This window comes from Schistocerca cancellata, chromosome 7 (genome assembly GCF_023864275.1).
Source record: "Schistocerca cancellata isolate TAMUIC-IGC-003103 chromosome 7, iqSchCanc2.1, whole genome shotgun sequence".
NCBI lineage: Eukaryota > Metazoa > Arthropoda > Insecta > Orthoptera > Acrididae > Schistocerca > Schistocerca cancellata.
In genome coordinates this window covers 202,821,637-202,839,658 of record NC_064632.1, presented here as the reverse complement: position 1 = coordinate 202,839,658, position 18,022 = coordinate 202,821,637, and the positions used below count along the sequence as shown (strand labels likewise).

The following is an 18,022-nucleotide window of genomic DNA, read 5'->3' as shown; positions in this document are numbered from 1 at the left end:
AACAAAACAGTGCATAGGCGTTTATATAATTTTTGTTTAAAATTTTATATGAAGAAAACAGTGTGTGTGGTAGAACCAATATGTATAATGTATAAATGCCCTCTACGCAAAAAAAGAAAAGAAAAGTACCCTATGTCCTTTCGAACGTTTGTTAAAGTATCCTGTAAAAGTTGGAAGCAAATTGAGCAAGAAATTTTAAAGATTTTTGGTAATAACATTAAACAACGATTTGTCTTGAAATGCAAATTAAGATCGCTACTTTGGAGTGAGAAAAATAATAATTGCTTTCAGTATGTATGGTACATTAAATATGTTGTTGGTATATTTTGTTTTGAATGGGAAACATTCTCCTTTGGTGCTTAGGTGGGCACAAGAAAAATTATTTTCTGTGGTATTGGAAGGGACCGAAGAAAAACTGACGTAAGGCAACAAATCAATAATGTGAAAATTAGCAGAATTTTTTACCCAAATTTCATGCCATGTCCATGTCCACCACCTCCCCTCCTCCTGCTCCGCTCTCCCTCACCCCCTCCGAATTTCGTGTCTACAGACGGCTGCCTAAACTGGCCCTGGGTACAGTTAAAACTGTCACTAAGCTGAGAAGTAGAAACTTTGTAGGAGTTGATATAGACTACGATTAGCAAACCAGGGTAAGCCTGACGTCGGCTGTAACGGATGTGAAGAGATGAAAACACTAGCACAACACAGGAAGCAAAGACTCATGACAAAAGAAAAACGAAAGGGAAAAGAAGATGGAAGGTCATTTCTTGGTGATAATAACCTGAAACAAAACATTAACTTGCAATACACTACTACAACAGACTTTTCCATGTGTATGACGTTAGATGGGACGTGGACTTCATGCATCCATCCCTGCTCCCCCCCCCCTCCCCCCCCACACCCGCCCGCCCTTCCACCCACCCACATACACACACACACACACACACACACACACACACACACGACAGAGACCAGCTTGGCAACAGCAGAACAGACAGCGATCAATAGGCGCATGGACCCACCCAGCTGCTGCCCTGTATAAAGCACCTGGTGCACAGCAGTTGGGGCGGACACGACTATCGTTAACTTTAATTATTTGCCATCGAAAATGTAAGATCACAGAATAATAATTTGGACTTATAGAATTTATAGATAAACAACTGTACCGCAGGCTTTGAAAACACAGGCATGTCAAATTAATTGTTACATGTACAATAATATTAATACGATTATAACACAACCATATAAGAAAAACGTATTTTACGACATGTTGCGCCATTAAAACTGTTGAATACACGACAAACTTCTGGCATATTTCTGAGGGAATTTTTATGTCTTTCTACAGTGGAAAGTAATAATATTTATTTGTTTTCTAACAATGAGCTCCATAACACTAGTAGACAGGTCCCCGATAAACTTACTAAGTGCAGCGTAATTGCTATAGGCAAACAGCAGAGTTTCATTTGTTGTGAGATACCTGTTAAGACGTTTGCGAAAAATTATTCTCTAACAACGTGTCTGACACAGTATTGTGCATTACCTACTGCAGCATAATTTAAATAAAATACGGAATGCAAATGTCACACAGTGCTGTAAGTATATAAATAACTTTCTGTTTACCCTAGCTACTAGTCCAAGTAGATCATTATTCGATTAATATACTGATGAACCAAGTTTTTCATACAAGTAGTGAGACGCTAACTTCCCATTCCGCAGTAAGTGGGAAATCGTTTGTCAGTAAATCCTTTTATATGTTATTTTCATTTAACCCACCTCATTTGAGTGTGATGTACTTCTTCAAAACAACGTAGTACGAAGTTATCTTGAAAACTGACGTATTTTCTGATTTTTAAATTAGCAATCACGCATTATCATTAACACGTATTCCGACTGCAAAATGTCGTTGGCTCTCATTGAAGTCCTGTGCATCCCTGGTTGGTGGAAGACGAATCATAGCAAGTTACAGTTTTCTAAGGAGGCGAGTTCAGTAAAAGTGGAAATACCAAGGAGAAAGTACACCAGTACAACTAGCTGTTGGCCACGAAAGCTTCAACTGGTTTGTGACTGTATAATTTCTAGCTACGCCCTTCAACTTGTGGCACAAAATATCTAATGAAGAGTCACAACAATAGCATTCACACAGCTCGATAGTTGGCACTGCCACGTATAAACTTTGATACTTTTCTTTGTTAACTGTAGCTTTCACACAACTCTTAAGATTCCTTTATTATGTGACACCTGTAATTTCCCTTTAATTGTGCTGCGATTTACAACTTGAATAGCTTTACATCGTTTTGTATTCAGTAATGTCTACTGATCTTCATTATATGCACTCAAGTCACTTCTGACTCGGAGAAAGAACTATTTATGCCATGGGATGCCAGTCATTCGGAAAGGACACACAATATTCACAGGCCCTTCACTCCAACAAACATGAACTATACATGGAACCTGCCAAAATCTCAGGTCAACAACAAAGTGGAAACGGTTAGAATAAAACGGAGACAGCCAACATTCAGAATTGAAAACAATAAACACTCTGTTCAGAATGAACAGTGTAAATAGTAGGGGTTGCTTATTTTAATGTCAGAAAGTCCGCGAGATCCTATGATTACCATCTCGAGAAAACGTAAGTATGAAGCGAATGCACTATTAGTAAGATAAATTAAAAATATATAAAAATTCTATAAAAAGAAAGAATTTAAATAACATCCTGGTATACAATATTAACAACACAAAATTCCCAATTCAAGTTCGGTATGTCTCCAGCGAAATTCCTGTGCGCCCTCTATTCAATTGTTAACTGACCCAGCTTCTGACATTCCCTCTCCCATGCCCCCTCTCCCCCCTCCCCTCAACCCCCTTCCACGCCTATTTCCGTTGCCAATTCACAGATTTCTCACCGATCGTGATCCATCTTAGTAAATTGCTCCCCGGTCTGTTAATTGCAACGAACGAACAGTTGTATCAACATAATGCACTCCTCATGTCGAATGGAACGTCAAAATTGTCCACTAGAGACTCTATTCATTGCACACCACATGAAGAAGACCTTGTACACATCCGCGTATCGATTACACCAGTGACAATACATCCGAACGGCGTGAGACAGAGCGCTGTGCGATTTGCAAAGCTGCCAGCCGAGCTTCTAGTCGGAGACGACTGTCTCCAGTCCGCGCAACGCAGGGCAACGTACCTGTGAGAGAGCCTTCCTGCAGTCGGGCCACCCGGGAGATGTATTCGCCGGCGCAACCAGTGGCAGAAAGAGGGTTCACTCGCTGCCAACACGACGGGCCTCTGGTATTGATCGGCTTCGTCCGAAGCCACTGCGCATGCCCGGCACCTGCCGTCGCTCTCCCCACTCCTCTTTCGCCTATAGTTTCGTTCCCTTCTGTTCCCCCTATACCGCATTTCCTTTCTCCCTCATTCGCCCACCCGTTCGAATCTGTGACCCGGATCTAGTACAAGTATCTTATCGTCTGCGCACTGGGTTAGCGCGTTATGGAAAGATCAGTACCGCCGTACTTCTTCCACCACCGTTCTGTAGGGCGACTTATGGCGCTGTACTTTTTTGTGGTATTGTTTTGATATAAAGTGAGGAACGACTTCTACGTACGTGACAAAGCAAACGATAGCTCCACCGAGTTGGTATTACAATCTCAATACTGTCCGGGAAGATAAAAACGAGACTTCTATGGCTTTGATTACAAGTGGACGAGACCACCCGCTAGTCGCTTGGACACGAATTGGTATACGGTCAAAAATGTATGAAAAATATACGGAGATTCTCATTTAATACTCAGTTAGGGACTGCTTCTAGCCATTTTCGGTGTCAAATGGGTACATATTATTATACTGCCCTTTCCTTTTTCTCGTAAAAATCGCTTTTACAGTTATGAATCTGAATTATGTACTTGATAGCATTAGATTAGATTAGATTTTCGTTCCATAGATCCGTGCTGAGGAGGTCCTCGTGGATGTGGAACATGTCATTTTTTTAAGCTGAAATAACAATACTAATAATATGAGGATATACAAAACATCATTTGTTTCTATTAAAAAATTCGTCAATGGAGTAGAAGGAGTTGGCCACTAGTAAGTCTTCAGGCTCCTTTTAAACTGATCTTTATTTGTAACTAAATTTTTTATGTTTGCTGGCAAATTATTGAAGATGAGTGCTCCTGAGTAGTGGACCCCTTTTTGAACTAAAGTAAGTACTTTTAAGTCCTTGTGCAGATCATTTTTGTTCCTAGTATCGTATGTATGAACTGAGCTGTTTGTTGGAAAAAGAGATATATTATTTAGGACTAATTAAATTAAGGAGTAAATATACTGAGAGGCAGTAGTTAGTATACCCAGTTCTTTGAAGAGGTTTCTACAGGCCGTCCATGAATTTACTCCACAAATAATACGTATTACACACTTTTGGTCTCTGAAAACTTTTGTTTGACCTGAAGAGTTATTCCAAAATATTATACCATATGACATTATGGAATGAAAGTAGGCAAAGTATGGAAGCTTTTTCATTTTTATGTCGCCTATGTCTGCTAACACTTGAATTTCAAATACAGATTTGTTAAGGCGTTTCTGCAGTTCTGTGGTGTGCTCCTCCCAACTGAACTTATTATCAAGTTGTAATCCCAGGAATTTAAGACTGTCAACCTCTTCTATCTGCTCTTCTTTGTACTTCATGCATATGCTGGGTGGAAACCTTTTACAGATTCTGAATTGCATATAGTGAGTCTTGGCGAAGTTTAATATCAGTGAGTTGGCTTTAAACCATTTATTAATATCCATGAAAATGTTATTAGCAGATCTTTCTAGAACTACACTCGACATACTATTTGTTCCAATACTTGTGTCATCTGCAAACAAAACGAACTCTGCTTCTGGCAGTGTAACTGATGAGAGATCATTAATGTACACAACAAAAAGCAGTGGCCCTAAGATGGATCCTTGTGGGACACCACATGTAATTTCTTCCCATTCTGATGATGACTGATGACTTAATTCACTAGTCCCTTGCACTGACACCCCTTGTTTCCTGTTAGCGAGGTATGACTTGAACCATTTTTCAGCACTGCCTGTGACACCATAGAATTTTAATTTATTTAAAAGGATTTCACACAGTAAAATGCCTTTGACAAATCACAGAAAATATCTGCTGCTTGTAAATTGTTATTTAATGAATTAAGTGCATTTTCACTGTAGGTGTAAATAGCCTTCTCGATATCAGAACCCTCCAGAAATCCAAACTGTGTTCTTGATAATATGTTATTTGTAGTCAGACGGTTGAGAAGCTGCCTGTACATTACTTTATCTAAAATTTTTGAGAATGCTGGCAAAAGTGAAATCGGTCTGCAGTTTGATGGTATCTCTTTATCCCCTTTCTTGAATAGAGGCTTAACATCTGCATATTTTAGCCAGCCAGGAAATGTCCCAGTTAGTTACACAAGTAACTTAGAATTGTACTAAACTCACAAGAACATGCCTTCACACTTTCGCTGCATCTGACGCTTATGAACGTCACAACAAGCCACGAGCCAATGCGGCTGACGCTTATGAGTGCCCGCGCTCACTATCGGATTACGAAGTCTAGTTGCAGCGTCTAAGCTAGCGTCAGAGCGTGTAAACTTTTGTTTTGTGTTTTCAGTTATCGAACGTATATTGTTCGTAATGGCGGCTGATGAACCGACACCTGGTCCTTCCATTGTGAAAAGGAGCAGGAAAAGTATTAAATTGACAGAGGAACAGTTACTTAGTGTACTAAACGACAGTGATTTTCTGTGTAGTGAGGAAAGGCATACCACGGAGATTGTCATTTAGAAGCTGCAGAAGAATTGCAGAGTGATGATAGCGTGGAAGCACAGCTTTCGAATCCGTTTCGTGACAGTTCCGCTACTAAATGGACGACCTCTATCAGTCAATCTTAAAAATGCGCATTCGAAGTAAATATAATTTCAAATGAATCCAGTTTCCTTTCTCCTTTTCTTCCTTCATAAGAATTTGCGTTTTGGAATCCAAATTTTTCCTGAATGCGGTGGATTTGTTGCTTGTTTGAATTGTATTTTTTCTTAAATTATCAACAAATCACGAATATTTGAATGACGCCTGTGATCCCTATAGGTGTCACACAGCAAAAAGACTTTAAATCATGACCACAATACAGTCAAAGCTTAATTGAAGTAATGCATCTAAGGTGTCATCATTAAGTCAGTATAGGACATGATCATACAGATCTTACAAGGTCCTGACGTCAGTCTGTAGCTCTGGTGCGCACAGGAGCGTCGGCTCCGAGCAGTACCTGCCGTTTCGGAACGTTACCGGCCCGCACTCGCACGTTGCCGGGCCGCACTGGAGAGTTGCGCGCCTGCACCGATGCCGCAGCGAAAGTGTTGATTAACTTTGTTGATATTTCATAGTAACCACTAGAATGCTTTGTTTTTAAAGATTTCACTATGGAAGTTATTTCTTTTGGTGGAGTGAGTGACATATTCACGTACATGAAGCTATTTGTAAAAGCTAGTTTCAGATATTCAAGGGCATTAATTAATGATCCTGACAATCCCATTCTATCAGTAACGGATAAAAAGTACTTGTTAAATAGATTTGCCACACTGTGACTATCGGTTACTAATGTGTCATCTACCCTTAATGCTATTTGCTCCTGTTTCTTTCTGCTTCTACCAGTCTCCTCTTTCACTATATCCCATATTGTTTTTATTTTATTCCCTGACACTACTATCTTCTTCTCGTAGTGCATTTGTTTAGATGTCTGAATTACTTTTTTTAGTATTTTACAGTATTTCTTGTATTTAGCTAAATCATCAGCATTGGAGCAATTCTTGGTCGACAGTTACATTTTTCTTTTTAACACACTGCTAACATACTACGTGCTTAATATGACAGGAATCAGAACCCAGTTCGTAGAAAAATGATAACGTGTGTAAAAGTTTTACTTATCATTGTTGCAGTGGCAAATTTCAGGCTTGCCGTCCTTTTCTCTAGAGGTAAATCAGACGTCCTAGATTTTTGATTTCATAGTTAAGACGCTTCTTCGCCGTATCACAGCACATTTCTGTTTGTTACCGTAACAGCGAAAATGTGCAGCAAATACTGTCTTATGCTGTAGAGAGCTGCTTCGCTTGCGTGCCTTTTTCATGATAACAAAAACTCACAAAGAACTAACGCAAAGTAAACACAATAAGCGCGAATACTGACTGCCACCTACAGACTAAGGCAAGAAACACACGCTTGGCACGCAGCCTACGACACGTTATAGGCTCGACGACTAATAAACAGCGACTGATTTGGCGCGAATTTGTATGTGAACATGGTACACTCTAGACGCGGTAATTAGTGAAATTAATAATTATATTAACTTCCAGTTTTTAAGCAGCGAACAATTTAAACAAAACTGTGTCTTCTGATATTTATGGCAATATAACGATAAAGACAAAGTGAATGAATTTATGAAAAGTTAAGTATGGTTTTGAAACATAACAATAATTGAATGATGTGGGGAGGGGGCGGTGAGGTGAGCAGAGATTTTGTACGGGATTATATTTCGTCCTATGATGTGCAGGAGATTACTTTTATTAACTGAATATTAAACAAGCAGGGATGCCTCGCATCTCAACAGTTTGCACATGGGTGCAAAGTATAACGGGTTCAGATGTATACTTTTCCTAGATAATAACCTGAAACACTTATTATACTTTATAAATAAGCATCCATAGCCATTCGGACACCACTTCTGTTGCCATACCTGAAAGCCTTAGAAATTTTGTGGGAATTACTAAACAGAAAGGTGAGAAAAACTACAATGAATTTGAAAGAAAATCAGAAAAAGAAGCTGGAGGAAGAACAGGAATTTTCCTGAATGCACAGAAAATTCTATGGTAATATGTAACATAACAGCTTTCTAAAGCTGTTATAAACACAAGGTATATTTCGCGAAGTACTGAGTTCAATACGATTCCTACACTAAAAAATAATCACGTTGTCTCATAATAATAAATACACTACGTATTAATTTGTGAAATATTACTGAAGAAAATATTAGTTTCCTATTTTGCATAAGAACTTAAACGTCGTAGATGATCGGGTATTACTGACAGCCTCAGTAAGTATTTGTGTGACAACAATTACAAATATGCACCTACAAAACAACAATGTGGAACAGAAATTTGAGTAAGGAGCAGAAAAATCATTATTACCTTCACAATATTCTGTTGTACGAGGGCCGTTACGTAAGTAATTCAACACATTTTTTGTTCCAGAAAGCAGGTTTGTTTTATTCAGGACTCCATCTCTCCATATTTCAAACTTAACATCCATTCAGTGCGAAAGCCTTACACCAACTTACTGCGAGGTCCTGTATGGTGGCATGGTACCACTCTACCTGTTGACCAAGGCCTTGCTACATCAATAACCTTCCCATCACGATTTATTCATAGCTAACACTTGGTTAAACAATCATAAAAGAAGGTTGTATACATGGAAGAAGCCTGGAGATACTGACAGGTTTCAAATAGATTATATAATAGTAAGACAGAGATTTAGGAAGCTGGTTTTAAATTGCAAGACATTTCCAGGGGAAGATGTGGCCTCTGACCACAATCTATTGGTTATGAACTGTAGATTAAAACAGAAAAAACTGGAAAAAGATGGGAATGTAAGGAGATGGGACCTGGATAAATTGAAAGAACCAGAGGTTCTAGAGAGTTTCAGGGAGAGCATTAGGGAACGATTGACAGGAATGCGAGAAAGAAATACAGTAGAAGAAGAATAGGTAGCTTTGAGGGATGAAATAGTGAAGGAAGCAGGTAGGTAAAAAAACAAGGGCTAGTAGAAATCCTTGGGTACCAGAATAAATATTGAATTTAATTGATGAAAGGAGAAAATATAAAAATGCAGTAAATGAAGCAGCCAAAAAGGAATACAAACGTCTCAAAAATGAGATCGACAGGAAGTGCAAAATGGCTAAGCAGGGATGGCTAGAGGACAAATGTAAGAATGTAGAGGCTTATCTCACTGGGGGTAAGATAGATACTGCCTACAGGAAAATTAAAGAGACCTTTGGAGGAAAGAGAACCACATGTATGAATATCAAGAGCTCAGATGGAAACCTAGTTATAAGCAAAGAAGGGAAAGCAGAAAGGTGGAAGGAGTATATAGAGGGTCTATACAAGAGCGATGCACTTGAGGACAGTATTATGGAAATGGAAGAGGATGTAGATGAAGATGAAATAGGAGATATGATACTGCGTGAAGAGTTTGACAGAGCACGGAAAGACCTGAGTCGAAACAAGGCCCCAGGAGTAGACAACATTCCATTAGAACTACTGACAGCTTGGGAGAGCCAGTCCTGACAGAACTCTACCATCTGGTGAGCAAGATGTATGAGACAGGCGAAATACCCTCAGACTTCAAGAAGAATTTAATAATTCCAATCCCAAAGAAATCAGGTGTTGACGGAAGTGAAAATTACCGAACTATCAGTTTAATAAGTCTCAGCTGCAAAATACTGAAACGAATTCTTTACAGACGAATGGAAAAACTAGTAGAAGCCGACCTCGGGGAAGATCAGTTTGGATTCCGTAGAAATATCGGAACACGGGAGGCAATATTGACCCTACGACTTATCTTAGAAACTAGATTAAGGAAAGACAAACCTACGTTTCTAGAATTTGTAGACTTAGAGAAAGCTTTGGACAATGTTGACTGAAATAGTCTCTTTCAAATTCTGAAGGTGGCAGGGGTAAAATACAGGGAGCGAAAGGCTATTTACAATTTGTACAGAAACCATGTGGCAGTTATAAGAGTCGAGGGACATGAAAGGGAAGCAGTGGTTGGGAAGGGAGTGAGACAGGGCTGTAGCCTCTCCCCGATGTTATTCAATCTTTATGTTGAGCAAGCAAAATTCGGATTAGGTATTAAAATCCATGGAGAAGAAATAAAACTTTGAGGTTTGCCGATGACATTGTAATTCTTTAAGAGACAGCAAAGGACTTGGAAGAGCAGTTGAACGGAATGGATAGTGTCTTGAAAGGAGGATATAAGATGAACATCAACAAAAGCAAAACGAGGATAATGGAATGTAGTCGAATTAAGTCGGGCGATGCTGAAGGAATTAGATTAGGAAATGAGGCACTTAAAGTAGTAAAGGAGTTTTGCTATTTGGGGAGCATATTAACTGATGATGGTCGAAGTAGAGAGGATATAAAATGCAGACTGGCAATGACAAGGAAAGCGTTTCTGAAGATGAGAAATTTGTTAACATCGAGTATAGATTTAAGTGCCAGAAAGTCGTTTCTGAAAGTATTTGTATAGAGTGTAGCCGTGTATGGAAGTGAAACATGGACGATAAATAGTTTGGACAAGAAGAGAATAGAAGCTTTCGGAATGTGGTGCTACAGAAGAATGCTGAAGATTAGGTGGGTAGATCACATAATTAATGAGGAGGTATTGAATAGGATTGGGGAGAAGAGAAGTTTGTGGCGCAACTTGACTAGAAGAAGGGACCGATTGGTAGGACATGTTATGAGGCATCAAGGGATCACCAATTTAGCATTGGAGGGCAGCGTGGAGGGTAAACATCGTAGAGGGAGTCCAAGAGATTTATACACCAAGCAGATTCAGAATTATGTAAGTTGCAGTAGGTACTGGGAGATGAAGCAGCTTGCAATCTCTGGACTGAAGACCACAACAACAACATCCATGTATTGCTTCCTGCGGAGTGCTTCCTTCATTGCAAAGCGATTGCAGTTGGACGTTGCGGGTTCCGGGCTGTTAGGGTGTACGAGGAAGAACAGCTGGTAGACGAGTGTGGCGACACGGCCAACAGTGGAGTACAGTTGAGCAGCGAGGTATTGACTGTAAAGCGTCGATCACCTCGAATGAGAGTGTCCGCACTTTATAACGCTGCAGGAGTCACAACCTCCGTGCGGCCTGCCGACACTTGGGAGATCAGACAGGTTTGCGAGAACTTCTTGCGATGAAGAAAGCCACCTAGGTCAACGACTCATCGTGCTTTTGTTCACTGCCATGTCTCCGTAGATATACTGCAAGCACCTATGAATATCTGGGACGCTCCGGTTTTCCGTCAAAAGAAAGTCAATGACAGGTCTCTGATGCGAACGGAACTCCGTTACAGACGCCATTTTGAAGGCTACGTATCACAGCACCACCTATTGGAAAGACCTGGAGCTGAAGCGGCTGAAGTGAGAGTTTTCCACGATGTCTCACAACAGATTCCGCATTTTTTGAACGGAAACTGGCGAGTAAGAAAACGTGTCGCGTTATCTATTGAGCGCCCTCGTAGGTGCTGGTGATCACAATCCTAAGGTTGTCAGGCATAAAAGAGTCACTACTTTCCCAAAAGAAAGCTTTCTAACCTGAAAAAGCGCGTTCCACACCATCTGTTGTGAGCCTTGCGCATTTACATGAAGCCAGTTGTTTTACAGTGAATCCAGCAGGAAGTTTTACTGTTCAAAGTAGCAGCAACAATAATCGTATTTACAATATTTGTACCGTGCTTTAGCCAAAGGGCTTTTTTACAATTATGTGCACTTTACATCCGTAGTAAAGAATTTATTAACTTCACGTATTCTGTTAGTCAAAAGAAAATGAGAGAATCAACAATGATTCTACAGATTCACTCAAAAGATGAAGAATCCATCTACTGCAGAATATTATAACATAATCCTGAACTCAAACGAAATGAGATAATGCTAACAGAATGGCCCCTCCATCTCAAAAAGCATGGATTCCGAGAAGATTGGTTCAGCGAAGCCCACCTTGCACGTTTCTCATATGATGTCCGGACAGCCATGGATCAAGACTGTGGGATAGGTGCAGTATTTCTTGACTTCCGGAAAGCATTTGAATCAGTTTCACAACTACGCTTATTATCGAAAGCACGATCGTATGGGGTAGCAAGAGAAACTCGCAACTGCACTGAGCATTCGTTGGGAGGGAGAACGCGGAATATTATTTTGGAAGGCATCACAGTTGTAGAATAATTTTGAGTATCATATACGGATGTGTATTAGTGAAACAAGTAGGACAAGTGTCGTTTGATAAGATTTCAAAGTGGTGGTAATATCTAAAACTTGTTTTCAACATTTAGAAGTTTAAAATTGTGCACTGCACGAAACGCAAAATGCATAGTATCTATTATTAATATTCACAGCTGGAATCAGTCAATTCATACAAATGCTTGAGTGTAACAATTCGTAGGGATTTGAAGTGGAACAGTCACGAACTATAAGTCTAGGTGAAGCAGATGGCAGATCACCAAGGCAGGTAAACAAGACTAGCACTTACCTTTAAGATGTAACTCTGTAATAAAACAGATTTTGCCTTGAACGAATCGATAAGTCCGTGCTAGGTTTCGGTGGTATCTGGCTCCAGAAGTCTGTTCAGAGGCCAGGTGCACGCCTTCAACAACGTGTGCAGAACAGGGAGCACCGAAGTACTTACGCCTGTACCAGCAGTGTACTTTGCCGTGTGATATGCGATGGATCGCCATCGATCCTGCTTTACTCAAAGTAGCATTTCTTACCGTGCGATTAAACTATAGAGTAAACTGCCCAAAGGGGTGAAAAAGATTTCTGAAGTACACGTTTTTAGGAAGGCAGCTAAAACATACTCCATAAGCAATAATTGGTACACAATTAAAGAGTACTTAGAGGACTCAGAGCAAGAATTAATAACGAAATGGGACAAACTACAACGCTCTGTCACAGTTCAATACATAATCACAATACAATGCTTTTAAAAGCGAATGTGCGAAGATCAACATTGCATGATAGTAATCTCATACTCCTGAGCCCAAAATCTAACTCGTCAGGGATGATACTGACTCAGTTTTGAAGACAGATTGGAAGTAGGACGCGCAGACGCAGATATTCGTGATCCTGGATTCACCATCGGACCCCTATAGCGTGTGAAGCGGTACAGTTTAAAACTATGCCTTTATTATAAGCTATGTGGACTAATTGTGTGTGATCAAGAGAATACTGTGCAGTACACACCATTAAATGTGACAGAGCAGTTGTTAAGGCACTAACTTTGTATCTGGAAGGATGGAGTATGGTCTGTCCTGTCAAACTGGCTCCGCTTCTCCGTGTTTTTTTTTTCTTTTTTTTCCTTTATTGGATTAGAGTGCCCCCCCCCCCCAGAGGGGGGTGGCGAGGGGGGCGGGCTGTCAGCAGCACAATACGCCGCTCTGAAGCTTACAGAAAAGTTAAAAACATAATTAGGAGATATCAGAATAATAAAAGCAGGCGATAAAAAATGGTGACTGGTGAAAACTGAAACATCGCGAAAAAGTTGGAAGAAAATATAAAAACAAAAGTTCAGTGATGGTGATTATAACACATAGTAAATAGACAAAACACTACATTACAGAGTACAAAGGCATATGGGAGGAGGGGGGGGGGAGCCGATGGAGGGAGAGGACACAGAAAATGGGCAGGTGGGGAAGACGCAGGAAGGATTGGGGAAGGCAGTGGAGGGGAAAGAAAAAAGACGTGGGGAGAGGGGGGGGCGGGAGAGGAAGGAGTCAAAGAGAAGGTAGGCGGGGAAAACACAGGATGAAAGGTGGGAGAGGCTTTTCTGTGGTTTTCCTAAGCCATTTAAGGCAAATATTGGGATGACTTCTTCACCAAAGCTATGTAGGAACACCTCTACTATCCTCATAAACGTATATATTCTAAATGCGTGCATACTGGATCTTTTTTTTTCATTTTATTGTGATGACAAATTCTACGAGCGGCTTTCAACAAGTGATGCGACACATTTATTTTCTCGGCCAGTTGCGGTTGAAAAAAGTGTTGAGCTTGTTTGGGACGTCATGGATTATTCCTACTTGAGCTACTTTGATTTCATGAGGTTCCGGTAGATGGTAGCGCTGTACATAAACATCAGGTCTGTAACGGAGCTGCATTCCAAGCAGAGAGCTGTCGTTGAGTTTCGTTTCGCGTAAAACCGCAGCGTCGCAAATGTTCATAAGCACGTTAGAAGGCTGATCGTCACAGGCGATGAAACATGGGCTCATCACTTCGAACAGGAAATAAAAAGGCAATCCATAGAGTGGCGCCACACAACCCTCCGAAGAATACTTTAGAGTCGCACCCTCAGTCAGTTAAGTCAGGGTGACGATCACATGAGACTCTAAATGGGCTATTCCGTATGATGTGCTCCCTCATGGTACAATGATCAGCTCTAAACATTGTATTAGCATGAAGAAATTGAAGAAACTATTGCAGCGGGTTCGTCGCCATAAAAATGCTAACGAACTTTTTCTCCATGACAACCACGACAACGCAAGGCGTCGTACGCGTCTGCGTACCCGAGAGGAGTTCACAATAATTAATTGGATTGTTCGTCTACATCCATCCCACAGCCTGAATCTCACGCCTTACGACTTCCATTTCTTTGCCTCAATGAAGGATGCACCCGTCGGGAAGCAAAACGTGAATGGTGGGGAGGTGCTTGAGGGAACAAGACGTTGGTTCTGACGTCGACCAGTAGAATGTTACCACGCGGGTACACACGTAATCCCAGTAAGGTGACGTAAGGGCCTCGCGTTGAACGGAGATTATGTTGGGGTTTTGTAACCGAAAAAGTAGGGGAATACTATGATGTATTGAAAACCTGAATGAAACCAACCTGCTTTCAGAAAAAAAGGTGTTGCATTACTTATTGAACACCCCTCATACTTTAGTTGTAATTTATAATACGCTTACCACAATGAGTGTAATAAAAAAAAAATATATAGAATGCCTGGTGATGAGTAGTGCCTGGTGATGGGTAATTTCGCTAAGTTAGATATGTAAATAAACAAAAACAAATGACATAACGGTGGTTTGATAATTTTGGTAAAAAAGCAGGAAAATATGTTTGATTTGTAAACAGCTCACCTTACATCCTGACAAATTCTCCTTTGAGCGATATACACTTTGTCCAGCGATCCTCCAGCATTTTTATCCCAACGGAAGCCCGATCCTTTGACCTTCACCACTGTCGCCGCTGGTGTGTTGAATGTTGCTTTATCCATTCGAAAGACTACTTTTCTATGTGCCAACCTTGGTATTTTTTCAGAACCTTGAATAAAACCAACCTGCTTTCAGAAAAATTGTGCATTACTTATTGACACCCCTCATATATCATTGTGAGATGATACCTGGATGAATAAATAAAGAAATAAGTGAAAAGAACCGGCAAACCTTCGGACCTCCACGTTCTACAATGAGGCATGGACCAACAATTTCCATAAATTATGGGCTTGTGGTTTGTGGAAACCTTCCATCGTTTGAGATATATTCCAACGGACTGAAATCAGGTGAATTTTGTGGCCGACGCATCAACATGAGTTCACCTTCATGCTCCTGTAACCACTGCAGCACGATTCTGGCTTTATGATACGGTTTTTCATCCTTCTTGAAGAGGTCATCACCGTCTGGGAATACATAAGGAATGAAGTAATGGAGATGGTCCACCGAGGAATAATACTGTTACCACTGGTCCAAGTCCATGGCCTGGTGCATGCTTCGATCAGACGTTCACCTGGATAAGTGCGTATCTGAGCGCGACCATAGATCTGGTTAGCAAGATACGTGATTCATACGACCCTGTTACACGTGTCCAGTGACTGACAGTCACAACTCGACGATCTGGTTCTCACAGCAGATGTAATTGACGATGTCGCTGGGCCAACAAGGGAAGAGGTGCGGGTCGTCTGCCGCAGAGTCTCATGTTCAACGATGTGCCCAGAAACAAGTTCTTGAAACAGTTTTCCTTGCGCCAACATTGTACTCTGTAGTCAGATTTGCCACAGAATGCCGTCTGTCCAGCTTTACCGAACATGGAAACCTCTGACCTCCACATTCTGTGATGAGGTTTAGACATCTATTACCCGTGGCTTCATCGTCTTTCACTTCCACAGAAGCTCATGACAGTGGTACATGAACAACCGACCAGCTTCAATGTTTTCGAGATGCTGGCTCCCTCTGTCGATGTCGCTCACGTCAGTGGAGTTCTTCATTTGCGGTCCATATCGCCGCTATGCTGAAGATTAGATGGGTAGATCACATAACTAATGAGGAAGTATTGAATAGGATTGGGGAGAAGAGAGGTTTGTGGCACAACTTGACCAGAAGAAGGGATCGGTTGGTAGGACATGTTCTGAGGCATCAAGGGATCACCAATTTAGTATTGGAGGGCAGCGTGGAGGGTAAAAATCGTAGGGGGAGACCAAGAGATGAATACACTAAGCAGATTCAGAAGGATGTAGGTTGCAGTAGGTACTGGGAGATGAAGAAGCTTGCACAGGATAGAGTAGCATGGAGAGCTGCATCAAACCAGTCTCAGGACTGAAGACCACAACAACAACAACATCGCCGCTAGACTTTTAAACACGGTCCAGTAGCATTAGTGTGACCACCACTTACGTTCGACGTCAATTACAACAACGGCTCACAGACGCAGGTAGCAGCACTAGCACTGGACGGTACATGAAGCGTGTGGACGCGGAAAACAGCCCACTCATTGTAATGCGGAAACGGAGTGATTTATCTGACGTCCAAAAGGGCATTATCGTTGGCTTTCCAGGCAAGCGTGGAAGCATTTCCGAAACGGCTAAGTTTGTAAACTGTTCGCTGGTCACGGTGGTTAAAATATACCGTGCATGGAAAAATGGCGCTATCCAAAACCGGCGTCTTGGCGACAGTGGTGCACTACGGACAACAGGTAACAGTGGTGAACGACGGCTGCAGAGACGTGTAGAGGCGAATAGACGTACAACTGTTGAGTAACTGACCACCCAGATGAACCAAGTGCTACCAACCTCGCAGCTTATGCAGGAGCCTTGCTGATTGATGTTCATCTGCGATGAAGGCTGGGATTCGCATTCTGTGCTGCGACTAGACATCCAGTGGGTGGCGACAGGTGGCCTTTTAAGATGAATCACGTTTTATGCTCCATCGATCAGGTGGTCGTTGGCGTGTGCAGTGTCACACGTCTGAAAGCAAACGTCTCCCAACAATCGACAGAAGGGTCCAGGCCAGAGGAGGGAGCTTGATGGTCTAAGAAATGTTTAGTGGCATTCCATGTGTGGTCTCGTCATTCTGGAAGACACAATAGATCACCATAAGTATGCATCTATCCTTGGGAACTACTTGCACCCCAACATGCAGTCTTGTTTTGCCTCGGCACGATGACACCTACCAGCAGGGCAGAGAATGCAACGTGTCACACGGCTCGCTGTGTACTTGCGTGGTTCAGAGAGTACCAGATTGAGTTGACCGTATTCCTTTACTTAGTAAACACCCCGGGTTTAAACCCAATGAAGGATCTGTGGGACCACCTCGATCGGGCTATTCACATCATGGATCGTCGAGCGAGAAACCCAGTGTAGCTGGTCACGGCACCAGAGTTGGTACAGCTCCACACTCCTGTCGCTATCTCACAGAACTTCAGTGACTCTCTTACTGCATGTCACGCAGTGGATCACACTGCAAAAGTAGGTTATTCAGGCATTTGAGGGGTGGTCACGTTAATGCGACAGCACAGAGTACCTGCTTTACCACGTCACCTGCCAGATACGCCATGAGGCGGCTTTGAGCCTCGCAGTGCTAATTCATGGTAATGTTTTACCTCATGAATGTATATTGCTTCAACAAAACGTTTAAGTTCTGGTAAATAGCACCTCGTTTAAAACTTGTAAGTCTTCTGGTTACACAGTGTTGATTATTCTGTTACTTGCGCTTCTATAGTCTTTAGATTCGTTAAACTTGGAACATTGATTGCATACAATCTGAAACTACAGTCTCTTTACTCATTTTTATCATTTAAAACACTGACCAACAGAATTTTCCCTGACAAAGAGAACTCAAACTTAAGCTATTCATTTACTACCCACAATATACAATCCCAACGAAATCTGACTGCTATACAGTGCAAACATGGCTTCAAATAATTAACACAAAAGAATGGCCCTGAACTGTAAGAAATC

At 41.4% G+C, this 18,022-nt stretch overlaps 1 protein-coding gene across 1 annotated transcript in view; it reads right to left on the bottom strand.

Moving 5' to 3' along the window:
* LOC126092412 (uncharacterized) overlaps window positions 1-3,318 on the bottom strand; it is a 70,068-nt gene extending 66,750 nt beyond the window's left edge. The window contains exon 1 of the mRNA XM_049907999.1: window positions 3,197-3,318. The gene's annotated coding sequence lies outside the window, so the exon portion shown is untranslated. The remainder of the gene's footprint in view (window positions 1-3,196) is intronic.
* Window positions 3,319-18,022: the final 14,704 nt, after the last annotated feature.